This window comes from Bombina bombina, chromosome 3 (assembly GCF_027579735.1).
Source record: "Bombina bombina isolate aBomBom1 chromosome 3, aBomBom1.pri, whole genome shotgun sequence".
NCBI lineage: Eukaryota > Metazoa > Chordata > Amphibia > Anura > Bombinatoridae > Bombina > Bombina bombina.
In genome coordinates, this window is record NC_069501.1 from 65,481,334 (window position 1) to 65,494,318 (window position 12,985).

The window sequence follows — 12,985 nt, forward strand, 5'->3', positions numbered from 1 at the left end:
CATTGCAGGGATGACACCTGCTGCTTGTTGCAAAAATGTGAAATGCAAATACAACATATAGCGTTTTTCTGTGTAATGCAGATCTTGACGTGTTATCAAGTTGTGGCGCTTCAGGGTTTACATCCGCCGCTCTGTACAGCAATATACACTCGACCCCAGAACAGTCTATGACAAGCATCACATAGATAGTATGTAACAATCTCACCCATCTGTTGTAGGGGCTTCACTTGGAAGTTAAAAGTTGCCAATCGAAATTCCAATGTACTACCACTTGCTCACATCAGACAGCACGAATCAGGCTATGCCCTTCAACATGGGGTCTAGGGGTTAAAGAGTACCTTTTTTACAAACAAACATGATATATATATATTTATATATATATATGTATATATATATATATATATATATATATATATATATATATATATATATATACACACACACACACACACACAATATACTCATGTATTCTAGAGCTTCACATCAAGCCCTAGATATAAATGCCCATTGGAGACTCCTAATGGAGATATTGAAGTGAACTCAAGCTGTAAAAACGATAAAACTTTATTTAAATCAAGTGTGGGAATCACAAAGCTTCTAGGAGGACAAACCGAAGAAAGAACCTCCACTAACATAGACCGTTATTATTAAACAATGTCTCTTGTTGCGATATGTGGCTCAGAAGGTTGGTCTACAGTGGGTGAAACGCGTCAATGGATTGTGGGCATTCCTATACATTCATAATAACGCTATTTGCAACTAGCTATAAAGCTGTTTGAAAAAGAAGGATTCCAGTTAGTTTAACAAGACTCTCCGCACATCCAATCACGCCACTTGAAACAGGTCACGTGACCGACTCCTAGTTACAGTGACTGACACTCAGAGGAAAACAGAACCGGAACGGAGGACTCTGCACAGCTGTTTGTAATGGTTTGGGATTTCTTATGTGGCTGGTGTGTTTGAGCGCATGGTGAAGAGGAGAACGAATGAAGGTATAGTGAGCGTTGCTACTGGTTTGTTGCTGGATTGGTCTTATCAAGAATTTGTTTTCAATAACTTTAGACTGTATTGAGCAATCAGTCAAATTTGTTTTAAAGGGACACGGTTCCCTGTCGAACTTTGTACTCTTATTTTAGTTTGTTTTAAGGGAGACGTCCTTTATATACAGGGAGTGCAGAATTATTAGGCAAATGAGTATTTTGACCACATCATCCTCTTTATGCATGTTGTCTTACTCCAAACTGTATAGGCTCGAAAGCCTACTACCAATTAAGCATATTAGGTGATGTGCATCTCTGTAATGAGAAGGGTGTGGTCTAATGACATCAACACCCTATATCAGGTGTGCATAATTATTAGGCAACTTCCTTTCCTTTGGCAAAATGGGTCAAAAGAAGGACTTGACAGGCTCAGAAAAGTAAAAAATAGTGAGATATCTTGCAGAGGGATGCAGCACTCTTAAAATTGCAAAGCTTCTGAAGCGTGATCATCGAACAATCAAGCGTTTCATTCAAAATAGTCAACAGGGTCGCAAGAAGCGTGTGGAAAAACCAAGGCGCAAAATAACTGCCCATGAACTGAGAAAAGTCAAGCGTGCAGCTGCCAAGATGCCACTTGCCACCAGTTTGGCCATATTTCAGAGCTGCAACATCACTGGAGTGCCCAAAAGCACAAGGTGTGCAATACTCAGAGACATGGCCAAGGTAAGAAAGACTGAAAGACGACCACCACTGAACAAGACACACAAGCTGAAACGTCAAGACTGGGCCAAGAAATATCTCAAGACTGATTTTTCTAAGGTTTTATGGACTGATGAAATGAGAGTGAGTCTTGATGGGCCAGATGGATGGGCCCGTGGCTGGATTGGTAAAGGGCAGAGAGCTCCAGTCCGACTCCCGCCAGCAAGGTGGAGGTGGAGTACTGGTTTGGGCTGGTATCATCAAAGATGAGCTTGTGGGGCCTTTTCGGGTTGAGGATGGAGTCAAGCTCAACTCCCAGTCCTACTGCCAGTTTCTGGAAGACACCTTCTTCAAGCAGTGGTACAGGAAGAAGTCTGCATCCTTCAAGAAAAACATGATTTTCATGCAGGACAATGCTCCATCACACGCGTCCAAGTACTCCACAGCGTGGCTGGCAAGAAAGGGTATAAAAGAAGAAAATCTAATGACATGGCCTCCTTGTTCACCTGATCTGAACCCCATTGAGAACCTGTGGTCCATCATCAAATGTGAGATTTACAAGGAGGGAAAACAGTACACCTCTCTGAACAGTGTCTGGGAGGCTGTGGTTGCTGCTGCACGCAATGTTGATGGTGAACAGATCAAAACACTGACAGAATCCATGGATGGCAGGCTTTTGAGTGTCCTTGCAAAGAAAGGTGGCTATATTGGTCACTGATTTGTTTTTGTTTTGTTTTTGAATGTCAGAAATGTATATTTGTGAATGTTGAGATGTTATATTGGTTTCACTGGTAAAAATAAATAATTGAAATGGGTATATATTTGTTTTTTGTTAAGTTGCCTAATAATTATGCACAGTAATAGTCACCTGCACACACAGATATCCCCCTATAATAGCTATAACTAAAAAAAACTAAAAACTACTTCCAAAACTATTCAGCTTTGATATTAATGAGTTTTTTGGGTTCATTGAGAACATGGTTGTTGTTCAATAATAAAATTAATCCTCAAAAATACAACTTGCCTAATAATTCTGCACTCCCTGTATTACTTGTACCTTATATCTATACATATGCATGCATTTTAATTTAACTGTGACTTTATTTGATATTAATATATATTAAATTTGAGCTCCTTTTTCCTCCTGCCCCTGTCTCTTTAAATCTGTTTTATTATAATCCTGATATCCTAGAAAGGCTTCCACTATATCTCAGGGCATTCACCCCTGTATCACTACAAAGTACAGTTACACTCATAATAACACCATCTAATAAAAAATATTCAAAAAATATTGCACATAAAACTTATAAGGGCTCAAAGATATGAGGCCTCAGGTGTAAGGAAAAAAAAAAGGCAGGCAAAGGGCTTTAACATAGAGATACATACACATATCTAAAGCTGTATATGTATGTATATATATGTCTATATTTGTGTACATATGTATTTACATATTTATATGTGTATATATGTATTTACAGACATATAAACACATAAATATTTATGTACACGTATATTGACAGTGGAAGGCCCTCTAGTGGGAGTGTAGCAAAATGAAGGGATAACTGACTTGAAGTCTGGAGTGTTCTAAGTGTTTGTTATATTGTTGCAAGTTTTTGGGCAGGTGTCTGTTTCTTACCTTTATAGGGTCCTGCAGCTGTGCCCAGACTTCAAGGATAAATATTTCCCGCCCACCCATCCCTGGGAAGCAGATAGTGGCGGCAACAATGCGGTATGGCAAGGGCAATAGATGTCTCCCGGCCGCAGTAGGTTTAATTGAGCTAGCCGCGTAAGCCTGGGCCTTATCATAGCCTTCCACCCCTTACTGAAGGGTTTTTATGATTCTCTAGTGGGGGTCGCCTTACCGGGCTGGTAGGATATACCCTAGCTGGCGGTCAGGCAAGGCCCTGGGAGCGGGCATTGAGAGAGAAGAGTGATGGCCTAGAAAATAGGGAGGGGTGATGCCCACTAGGTGTAGGGGTCCTCTCTCTACGACTGCGGGCTGAAGATCTCTAAACATCACAGCTCTCTCTTTATGCCATTGGGCGTGAGCAGCCAGGTCCCACGCTACAACCACCGGAGGGGACCTTGTCCGTCTGTCGGTAGGGGTTAAGATAGGGATTAGATGCCGCCAACAGTTGTGAAAGAACTTGCTACAAGTTCAGTTATATATGGATTAAAAAAGTTGTCTAATATTGACAAATATTAGCCATAGTTAAATTGAGTTTATATTAATAAACGCGACCGTTACCGGTCTTTCTCCCTAGCATGGTGTTGTGTTTTGTTTATCAAGGTTATCACATTAGAGTACATATGGACGTAATAAGAGGTTTATCTCTTAAGAGATATATATAAGTACATTGGAGCCCTTTGCAATTAAAGGGACAGTCAACACCAGAATTTTTGTTGTTTTACCCATTCCCCAGTGTTGCATAACCAACACTGTTATATTAATATACTTTTTACCTCTGTCAGTAACTTGTATCTAACATGAACTAGCTCTCCACTGTTTTGAAAAGCAAATAAAAAAAGCATATGATAAGAGGCGGCCTTCAAGGGCTTAGAAATTATCATATGAGCATTCCTAGGTTTAGCTTTCAGCTAAGAATACCAAGAGAACAAAGCAAAATTGGTGATAAAAGTAAATTAGAAAGTTGTTTAACCCCTTGAGGACTGTTGACGGTTCTGAACCGTCATGACTTAAAACGAGCAGCGGGATCAATCAGGGATCGCTTCCACCGAAATACCGCTGTTACTATCTGCCAGGAATGTGAGGCAGATAGTAACAGCCAATTATTATGTTTGTGACAGTGTTACAATGTCACTATTGATACATTTTAAAAATAATTACAGGGAGTGCAGAATTATTAGGCAAGTTGTATTTTTGAGGATTAATTTTATTATTGAACAACAACCATGTTCTCAATGAACCCAAAAAACTCATTAATATCAAAGCTGAATAGTTTTGGAAGTAGTTTTTAGTTTGTTTTTAGTTTTAGCTATTTTAGGGGATATCTGTGTGTGCAGGTGACTATTGCTGTGCATAATTATTAGGCAACTTAACAAAAAACAAATATATACCCATTTCAATGATTTATTTTTACCAGTGAAACCAATATAACATCTCAACATTCACAAATATACATTTCTGACATTCAAAAACAAAACAAAAACAAATCAGTGACCAATATAGCCACCTTTCTTTGCAAGGACACTCAAAAGCTTGCCATCCATGGATTCTGTCAGTGTTTTGATCTGTTCACCATCAACATTGCGCGCAGCTACAACCACAGCCTCCCAGACACTGTTCAGAGAGGTGTACTGTTTTCCCTCCTTGTAAATCTCACATTTGATGATGGACCACAGGTTCTCAATGGGGTTCAGATCAGGTGAACAAGGAGGCCATGTCATTAGATTTTCTTCTTTTATACCCTTTCTTGCCAGCCACGCTGTGGAGTACTTGGACGCGTGTGATGGAGCATTGTCCTGCATGAAAATCATGTTTTTCTTGAAGGATGCAGGCTTCTTCCTGTACCACTGCTTGAAGAAGGTGTCTTCCAGAAACTGGCAGTAGGACTGGGAGTTGAGCTTGACCACAAGCTCATCTTTGATGATACCAGCCCAAACCAGTACTCCACCTCCACCTTGCTGGCGGGAGTCGGACTGGAGCTCTCTGCCCTTTACCAATCCAGCCACGGGCCCATCCATCTGGCCCATCAAGACTCACTCTCATTTCATCAGTCCATAAAACCTTAGAAAAATCAGTCTTGAGATATTTCTTGGCCCAGTCTTGACGTTTCAGCTTGTGTGTCTTGTTCAGTGGTGGTCGTCTTTCAGCCTTTCTTACCTTGGCCATGTCTCTGAGTATTGCACACCTTGTGCTTTTGGGCACTCCAGTGATGTTGCAGCTCTGAAATATGGCCAAACTGGTGGCAAGTGGCATCTTGGCAGCTGCACGCTTGACTTTTCTCAGTTCATGGGCAGTTATTTTGCGCCTCGTTTTTCCACACGCTTCTTGCGACCCTGTTGACTATTTTGAATGAAACGCTTGATTGTTCGATGATCACGCTTCAGAAGCTTTGCAATTTTAAGAGTGCTGCATCCCTCTGCAAGATATCTCACTATTTTTGACTTTTCTGAGCCTGTCAAGTCCTTCTTTTGACCCATTTTGCCAAAGGAAAGGAAGTTGCCTAATAATTATGCACACCTGATATAGGGTGTTGATGTCATTAGACCACACCCCTTCTCATTACAGAGATGCACATCACCTAATATGCTTAATTGGTAGTAGGCTTTCGAGCCTATACAGCTTGGAGTAAGACAACATGCATAAAGAGGATGATGTTATCAAAATACTCATTTGCCTAATAATTCTGCACACAGTGTATTTTGAAACAGCAATGTCCTACTTGTACTTATAACTTGCAAAAAAGCAAAAACGCAGGTAAACACTGGGTGTTTTTAAACTAGCATTTTTTTTCATTAGCTTTTGTAGATGAATAAAAGATTTTTCAAGTAAAAGTCAATAAACATGTTTTTTTTCAATTTTCACCATATTTTATTATTTTTTTAGAAGTAAATTATATGACGAATGATACAAATAAATATGTAAAGAAAGCCCTTCTTGTCCTGAAAAAAACAATATAAATTTTTTATGGGAACAGTAAATGAGAGAGAGGAAAATTACAGATAAACACAAACACCACAAAATTGTTAAAACAGCCCTGTTCCTTAAGGGGTTAAAATTGCATGCCCTATTCGAAACATGAAAGTTTTTTTTGGACTTGACTGTCCCTTTAAGTAGATGAAAACATGAAAAAAAACATATTTATGCAATATTCATTTTAATAAGTTTTAACTATGTATTTACTGTAATTATTTCAGATTCCAATGTTCTGCACACAGCAGAATATTTTCTATATAGTTATAAATAGACACTCCTATATACAGTATATCTGTATATATAAATACAAATATATAATCATTATTATATATATACTGTAGGTATAAATATATATTTTACCATAATAACATCAGATATATATAGAAATATGTATTTATGAATAAATAGAACATATTATGCTATGTGAAGAACATTGCAATGTGAAATATTCATATTTTTCATGTCAGGTTAGCGCACTTGAGAATATGTGATTGGGTTTGCGCGCAAGTATGGGGGAATACGTTATTTTAAGTTCGGCTTTTTGCACTTGTCGGGTTAGCACGTGTGCAAAAACAGTTTACTTTCAACTTATAATACACGCACAAGCCGAGGCGTGTGAAAATCTTACGTCTATCACAGTTAACACTTGAGTGGGAGCATTAATTAGCACTCCACTCGAAATCTGGCCCATTATATTTTTTTATTTTATTTTTTATTTTTTTTATTGAGGTTTTGCATAACAATCGTAAAACATAGTACACCTTTTGATAACAGAAAAAGATACAAAAAAAATTGAGTAAAACGATTCAGCAATTATGAAATGCATTATTAACAGGCAAATGAAGCCTCGATTTTGCAATAGATTAGTTTAAATGTCTGACCAGCTAGGAACCCAGTTTGTTTAAGAGCTTCCAGAAGAGAAGGAATGAATGTATGCTAAGGGGGGGGGGGGTGCGGGGGAGTTTCAGGAGTTAAGCACCGCTATGTAAATGAGGGAAAGGGCGGAGGGGCGGAGCCATTTATATAGAGGTTATGTAAGGAACATGACGGGATCTCTAAAATAGTAATCAGAAAGTTAGTTGTAGGATAAGAGGACTGTGTGAATCCCATGTTAATTGGCAACTTAATATAATATGAGAATATATAAAAGAGCTATATGTATAAAACAAGGCACATCATATTTGCTAGCGTGTTAGCACTGTACAGTAGTGAGGCTTCGCCTGTCATTAGGGGACTCACGTACCTATTATCGTCTGCCATCTGCCAGAAACAAAAATGTTATTAAAACTTTTGGAGGTAATTAATGCCATGCAGCAATGTGATATCCCCGATATTCAGATCGAAACATAAGCCATAAGTTTCCAGAGGATAAACCTTATGCGTGTCTTACCTGTATGTGACCTATAAACTAGGTGAGCAGATTGCATAAGCATAAATATAGTATATTTACAAGGCTAACAATTAGTTGCGCCAGTCACGCTGGAATCTTAGTGACAATATTTAAAGAAGGTAGGACCTAAAAGAGATATAAGCCTAAGTGAAGCGCAAAATAATATGCTTGCTGTATCAATATACTTCTATGGAACTTCAAGGACCATTTTATACATATAAACTAGTACACTACACAGCAAACTCTGTCAGTGTAACTTTATCTTAAATGTGTGTTCTGTCTTTATAAGGCTCGACAGTGAAAAACAAAGTCAACACCACAATTACCACTCTATAAGAATATAAGCCTATATTATATTGGCGGTTTAATATGGCTGTATGCAAGAACAAAGTTAGCAAACTAGGGGTACTATAGTAGGAGGGTGCGGGGTGAGAGGTGAACCCATATATAGATTAATTACAGGGCAATAATGCTTGACTTAGTAAAAACATATGCCTTACAGACTATTTTAATGAGAGTTAAACCACTTCAATAGGCTCCTTTACATAATGGTATTAGAAACACATATTGATAAATCATGCTCATCCACCTTAGAGATTGCTTGGTATTTAAGACTGCCATTATGAGATACTACTTATTTAACATTGTCCATATGCATATATTAGTAAACTGAGGTAGGCTCAGTAGAGAAAAAAAAAGATGGCTGGCCAACATAATAGAAATGAGCCTATGTACTTCAATAAAGCTACAGAACAGTTATTAGTCAGTGTGTGCTTATATTCTCGCAACTAACCTAAAAATTTAAAGGCATAGTATATGCGCCAAGAGGTACCGCTATGACAAAAGTAATGCTGAACAATGTATTATAAACAGACAATTTGATGTAGCAAGTGAACCTAGATGAACATGTTATTTTGCTTAAGCAGTGACTTTAGGCAATATAGTTGTCCACTGTACTCATAAAATGATATTATCTTATTTTACACATAAGGCCATGATATACTAATAATTAACAGATAAACGATAATTCAATACAAGTGTATAAATTGGCAATAGTACATAAAACATACGTCCAAGCAGCCTAACTAGCTTAGCAAATATATTAAATATTTTAAACTTATCTGAAACTGAAAATATATGAGAAAACCATAAAAAACAAATTTAGGCGCTCAGGGCTTGCGATTAGCAATACAGCTGAACCTTTCAGACATAACCTGTTGCATCTTATTTACAAGGGAAGCCACTAAATCTGTAACAAGTTCCCCATATAGGGCCAAAAAAGAAAAAAGAAAAAAAAACACACCACTTCAGGTGCAGATGTCTCAAAAGATAATGGATATAGCATATTCACAAGTGTAGGTATCAGGCAGTAGAGACATCATTACTACATGTGAACAGGAGATTTAGCTTTATCCACTCTGTGAGTGGAATACAAGTTATGCACCAAAATGTCACAATATTGATAATTAGGACGTCTTGGGGCTTCCCGGTGAGCCATATTGGAGTCTATGGGGGGTAGTTATCAAGCCGTCTACTTTACCTGCCTTCGCCGGTCCAATACGCCCGCCTAAGCTCGCCTACCATCGCCGCCGCGGACCTTCAAAATTTCGCCTAAGTTATCAAAAAAGCTGTCAAAAAGCCGCGCACCAAGTACGGGGCGATGAGCAGCGGACTGTGAGAGTTATCACTCATCCGATCTCGCTGCTCTTCGGCTTTTTGACAGCTTTATTGCTAGCCTGTCACTAAGCACCCACACTAACTACACTGTTCTACCCCCTATACCGGCGCCCCCGGAGCCCCCCGCAACTCAATAAAGTTATTAACCCCTAAACTGCCGCTCCTAGACCCCGCCGCAACTCTTATAAATGTATTAACCCCTAAACCGCCGCTCCCGGACACCGCCGCCACCTACATTATACCTAGTAACCCCTATCCTGCCCCCCTATACCGCTGCCACCTATAATAAAGTTATTAACCCCTATCCTGCCGATCCCGGACCCCGCCGCAACTAAATAAATAGTTTAACCCCTAAACCGCCGCTCCCGGACCCCGCCGCAACCTATATTAAACTTATTAACCCCTAATCTGCCCCCCTACACCGTCGCCACCTATAATAAATTTATTAACCCCTATCCTGCCCCCCCTACCCCGCCGCCACTGTAATAAAATTATTAACCCCTAAACCTAAGTCTAACACTAACCCTAACACCCCCCCTAACTTAAATATTAATTAAATAAATCTAAATAATATTTCTCTTATTAACTAAATTAATCCTATTTAAAACTAAATACTTACCTTTAAAATAAACCCTAATATAGCTACAATATAAATAATAATTATATTGTAGCTATTTTAGGATTTATTTTTATTTTACAGGCATCTTTCAATTTATTTTAGCTAGGTACAATAGCTATTAAATAGTTATTAACTATTTAATAGCTACCTAGTTAAAATAAAGAGAAATTAACCTGTAAAATAAAAACTAACCTAAGTTACAATTACACCTAACACTACACTATACTTTAATAAATTATTCCTATTTAAAACTAAATACTTACCTGTAAAATAAACCCTAAGATAGCTACAATATAATTAATAATTACATTGTAGCTATTTTAGGATTTATATTTATTTTACAGGTAACTTTGTATTTATTTTAGCTAGTTAGAATAGTTATTAAATAGTTATTAACTATTTAATAACTACCTAGCTAAAAGAAATACAAAATTACCTGTAAAATAAATCCTAACCTAAGTTACAATTAAACCTAACACTACACTATCATTAAATTAATTAAATAAACTAGCTACAAATAACTACAATTAAATTCAATTAAATAAACTAACTAAAGTACAAAAAATAAAAAAAGCTAAGTTACAAAAAATAAAAAAAATAAGTTACAAACATTTAAAAAATATTACAACAATTTTAAGCTACTTACACCTAATCTAAGCCCCCTAATAAAATAACAAAGCCCCCCAAAATAAAAAAATGCCCTACCCTATTCTAAATTAAAAAGTTACCAGCTCTTTTACCTTACCAGCCCTTAAAATGGCCTTTTGTGGGGCATGCCCCAAAGAATTCAGCTCTTTTGCCTGTAAAATAAAAATACAACCCCCCCAACATTAAAACCCACCACCCACATACCCCTAATCTAAGACAAACCCCCCTTAAATAAACCTAACACTACCCCCCTGAAGATCATCCTACCTTGAGTCATCTTCAGCCAGCCGACCACCGATGGAACCAAAGAGGAGATCCGGAGCGGCAGAAGTCATCATCCAAGGGGCGCTGAAGAAGTCTTCCATCCGATGAAGTCATCATCCAGGCGGCGCTGAAGAGGTCTTCCATCCGATAGAAGTCTTCATCCAGGCGGCGGCTTCAATCTTCATCCATCCGGAGCGGACTTCAGACGAGCCGACGCGGAGCCATCCTCTTCTTCCCGACGACTAACGACAAATGAAGGTTCCTTTAAGGGACGTCATCCAAGATAGCGTCCCTTCAATTCCAAAAAAAGATAGAACACAGAGGCGCCAAACATGGCCTAGTATAGCCAGAAACCAGATAATAAAATCCACAAGGTAGCAATTGAATACTCACAGAGGAGGCGCACCCATTGGTGCTTTTGAAGCAGACTGGAGCCTCTCAGTGGTCCAGCTCACTGGTGTACTTCATGAGTCAGTTGTAGTCCTTGGTAGTGGTGATTAACAGGTTCCTGAGTGAACACAAAATATGCAAACCATAGCCCAGTAACGTTTAGACAAGTGAGTGGTAAACTGAGCAATCTTACTTACAAGATCCAAAGCACCTGCAGGTGCATATACTGCAAGCTGGAACCAAACAGTCGCCCAGTAGACTGATCCCTCCAGGTGAAAGCAGGATAACTCTCAGGTGCCAATCAAAGAGTTAGCAGCATACAAATGATATAAAAGGTGTCCAAAAAGCAAGTGTATTTCTGTAAAAATCTTTATTTAATAAATATTTATAAATATTTATTAAATAAAGATTTTTACAGAAATACATTTAGTTGCGGCGGTGTAGGGGGGCAGATTAGGGGTGTTTAGACTCGGGGTACATGTTAGGGTGTTAGGTGTAGACAGCTCCCATAGGAATCAATGGGATGTCGGGCAGCAGCGAACATGAACTTTCGCTATGGTCAGACTTCCATTGATTCCTATGGGATCCACCGCCTCCAGGGCGGCGGTTTGAAAACCAGGTACGCTGGGCCGGAAAAGTGCCGAGCGTACCTGCTAGTTTTTTGATAACTCCCAAAAGTAGTCAGATAGTGCCGCACTCCAGCCAGAGAATGTAAACATAAAGTCAATCGTAGCGTTCAACTCAGGCAGAGTGTTATTAGACCAGCTAATATTTATCCATGTACAGATTTAGTTTGAATTTTCACTGAAAAAGAGTACTTTATTTAGTCAAAGTCTAGGAGCTCCAAAGTTATGCGTCAGGTTTCCTCGGCTGTTGGCTCCGCCCCAGGCCCATTATATTTTAATAAAATTTACTTTGTGCATAAGAACTAACATTCTAAATATAAAATGTTAATAAAATGTTACATTTGATAATCAAATTTTACATTCAATAGATAGCAAATAAAAGAATATTAGGCAGACATTTAACATAAGCTAAGGTGATATATAAACTGTAATGCATTTAAATGGACTCTTTTAGATAAAACAACAAAATGACTACAATTTGCCTTTAATCAGTGACCTTGCAGTTAACCTTTCCGGTTGCTCTATAAAAAACTGGGCAGAATTATTATGCAGATAATGTTGTATCTGATATCATTAAACATCTCCTGAAAGTGACAGCAGACTTTACTGAGCTGTGAGCTTCCTTCAATTGTTCTCAAGGACAGTGACTAGCGCTCCTCGCAAGGACACGTCCCCTAGCGCCAGTTGATTTTGCTGGCTATACACATCCTACACAGCTAAGGTCAGTGCAATATCTAGTGTGGTAATAAACAGATGACTGAGACTAAAACACAAATAAACAAACAGAATAAATAATAAAAGGGAACAGCAGCCCTCACAAAAGGCCACTCATACAACTGGAACTCAGCAGAGATTGTAAAACCAGGAGATGGTGCACATCTTTATATATATATATATATATATATATATATATATATATATATATATATATATATATATATATATATATATACTGTATATACAAATGAGAGACTTTTCCCCATACCTCCCAACGTCTGCTGGATCATTTGCAGGGTGATAACAGATTGTAGG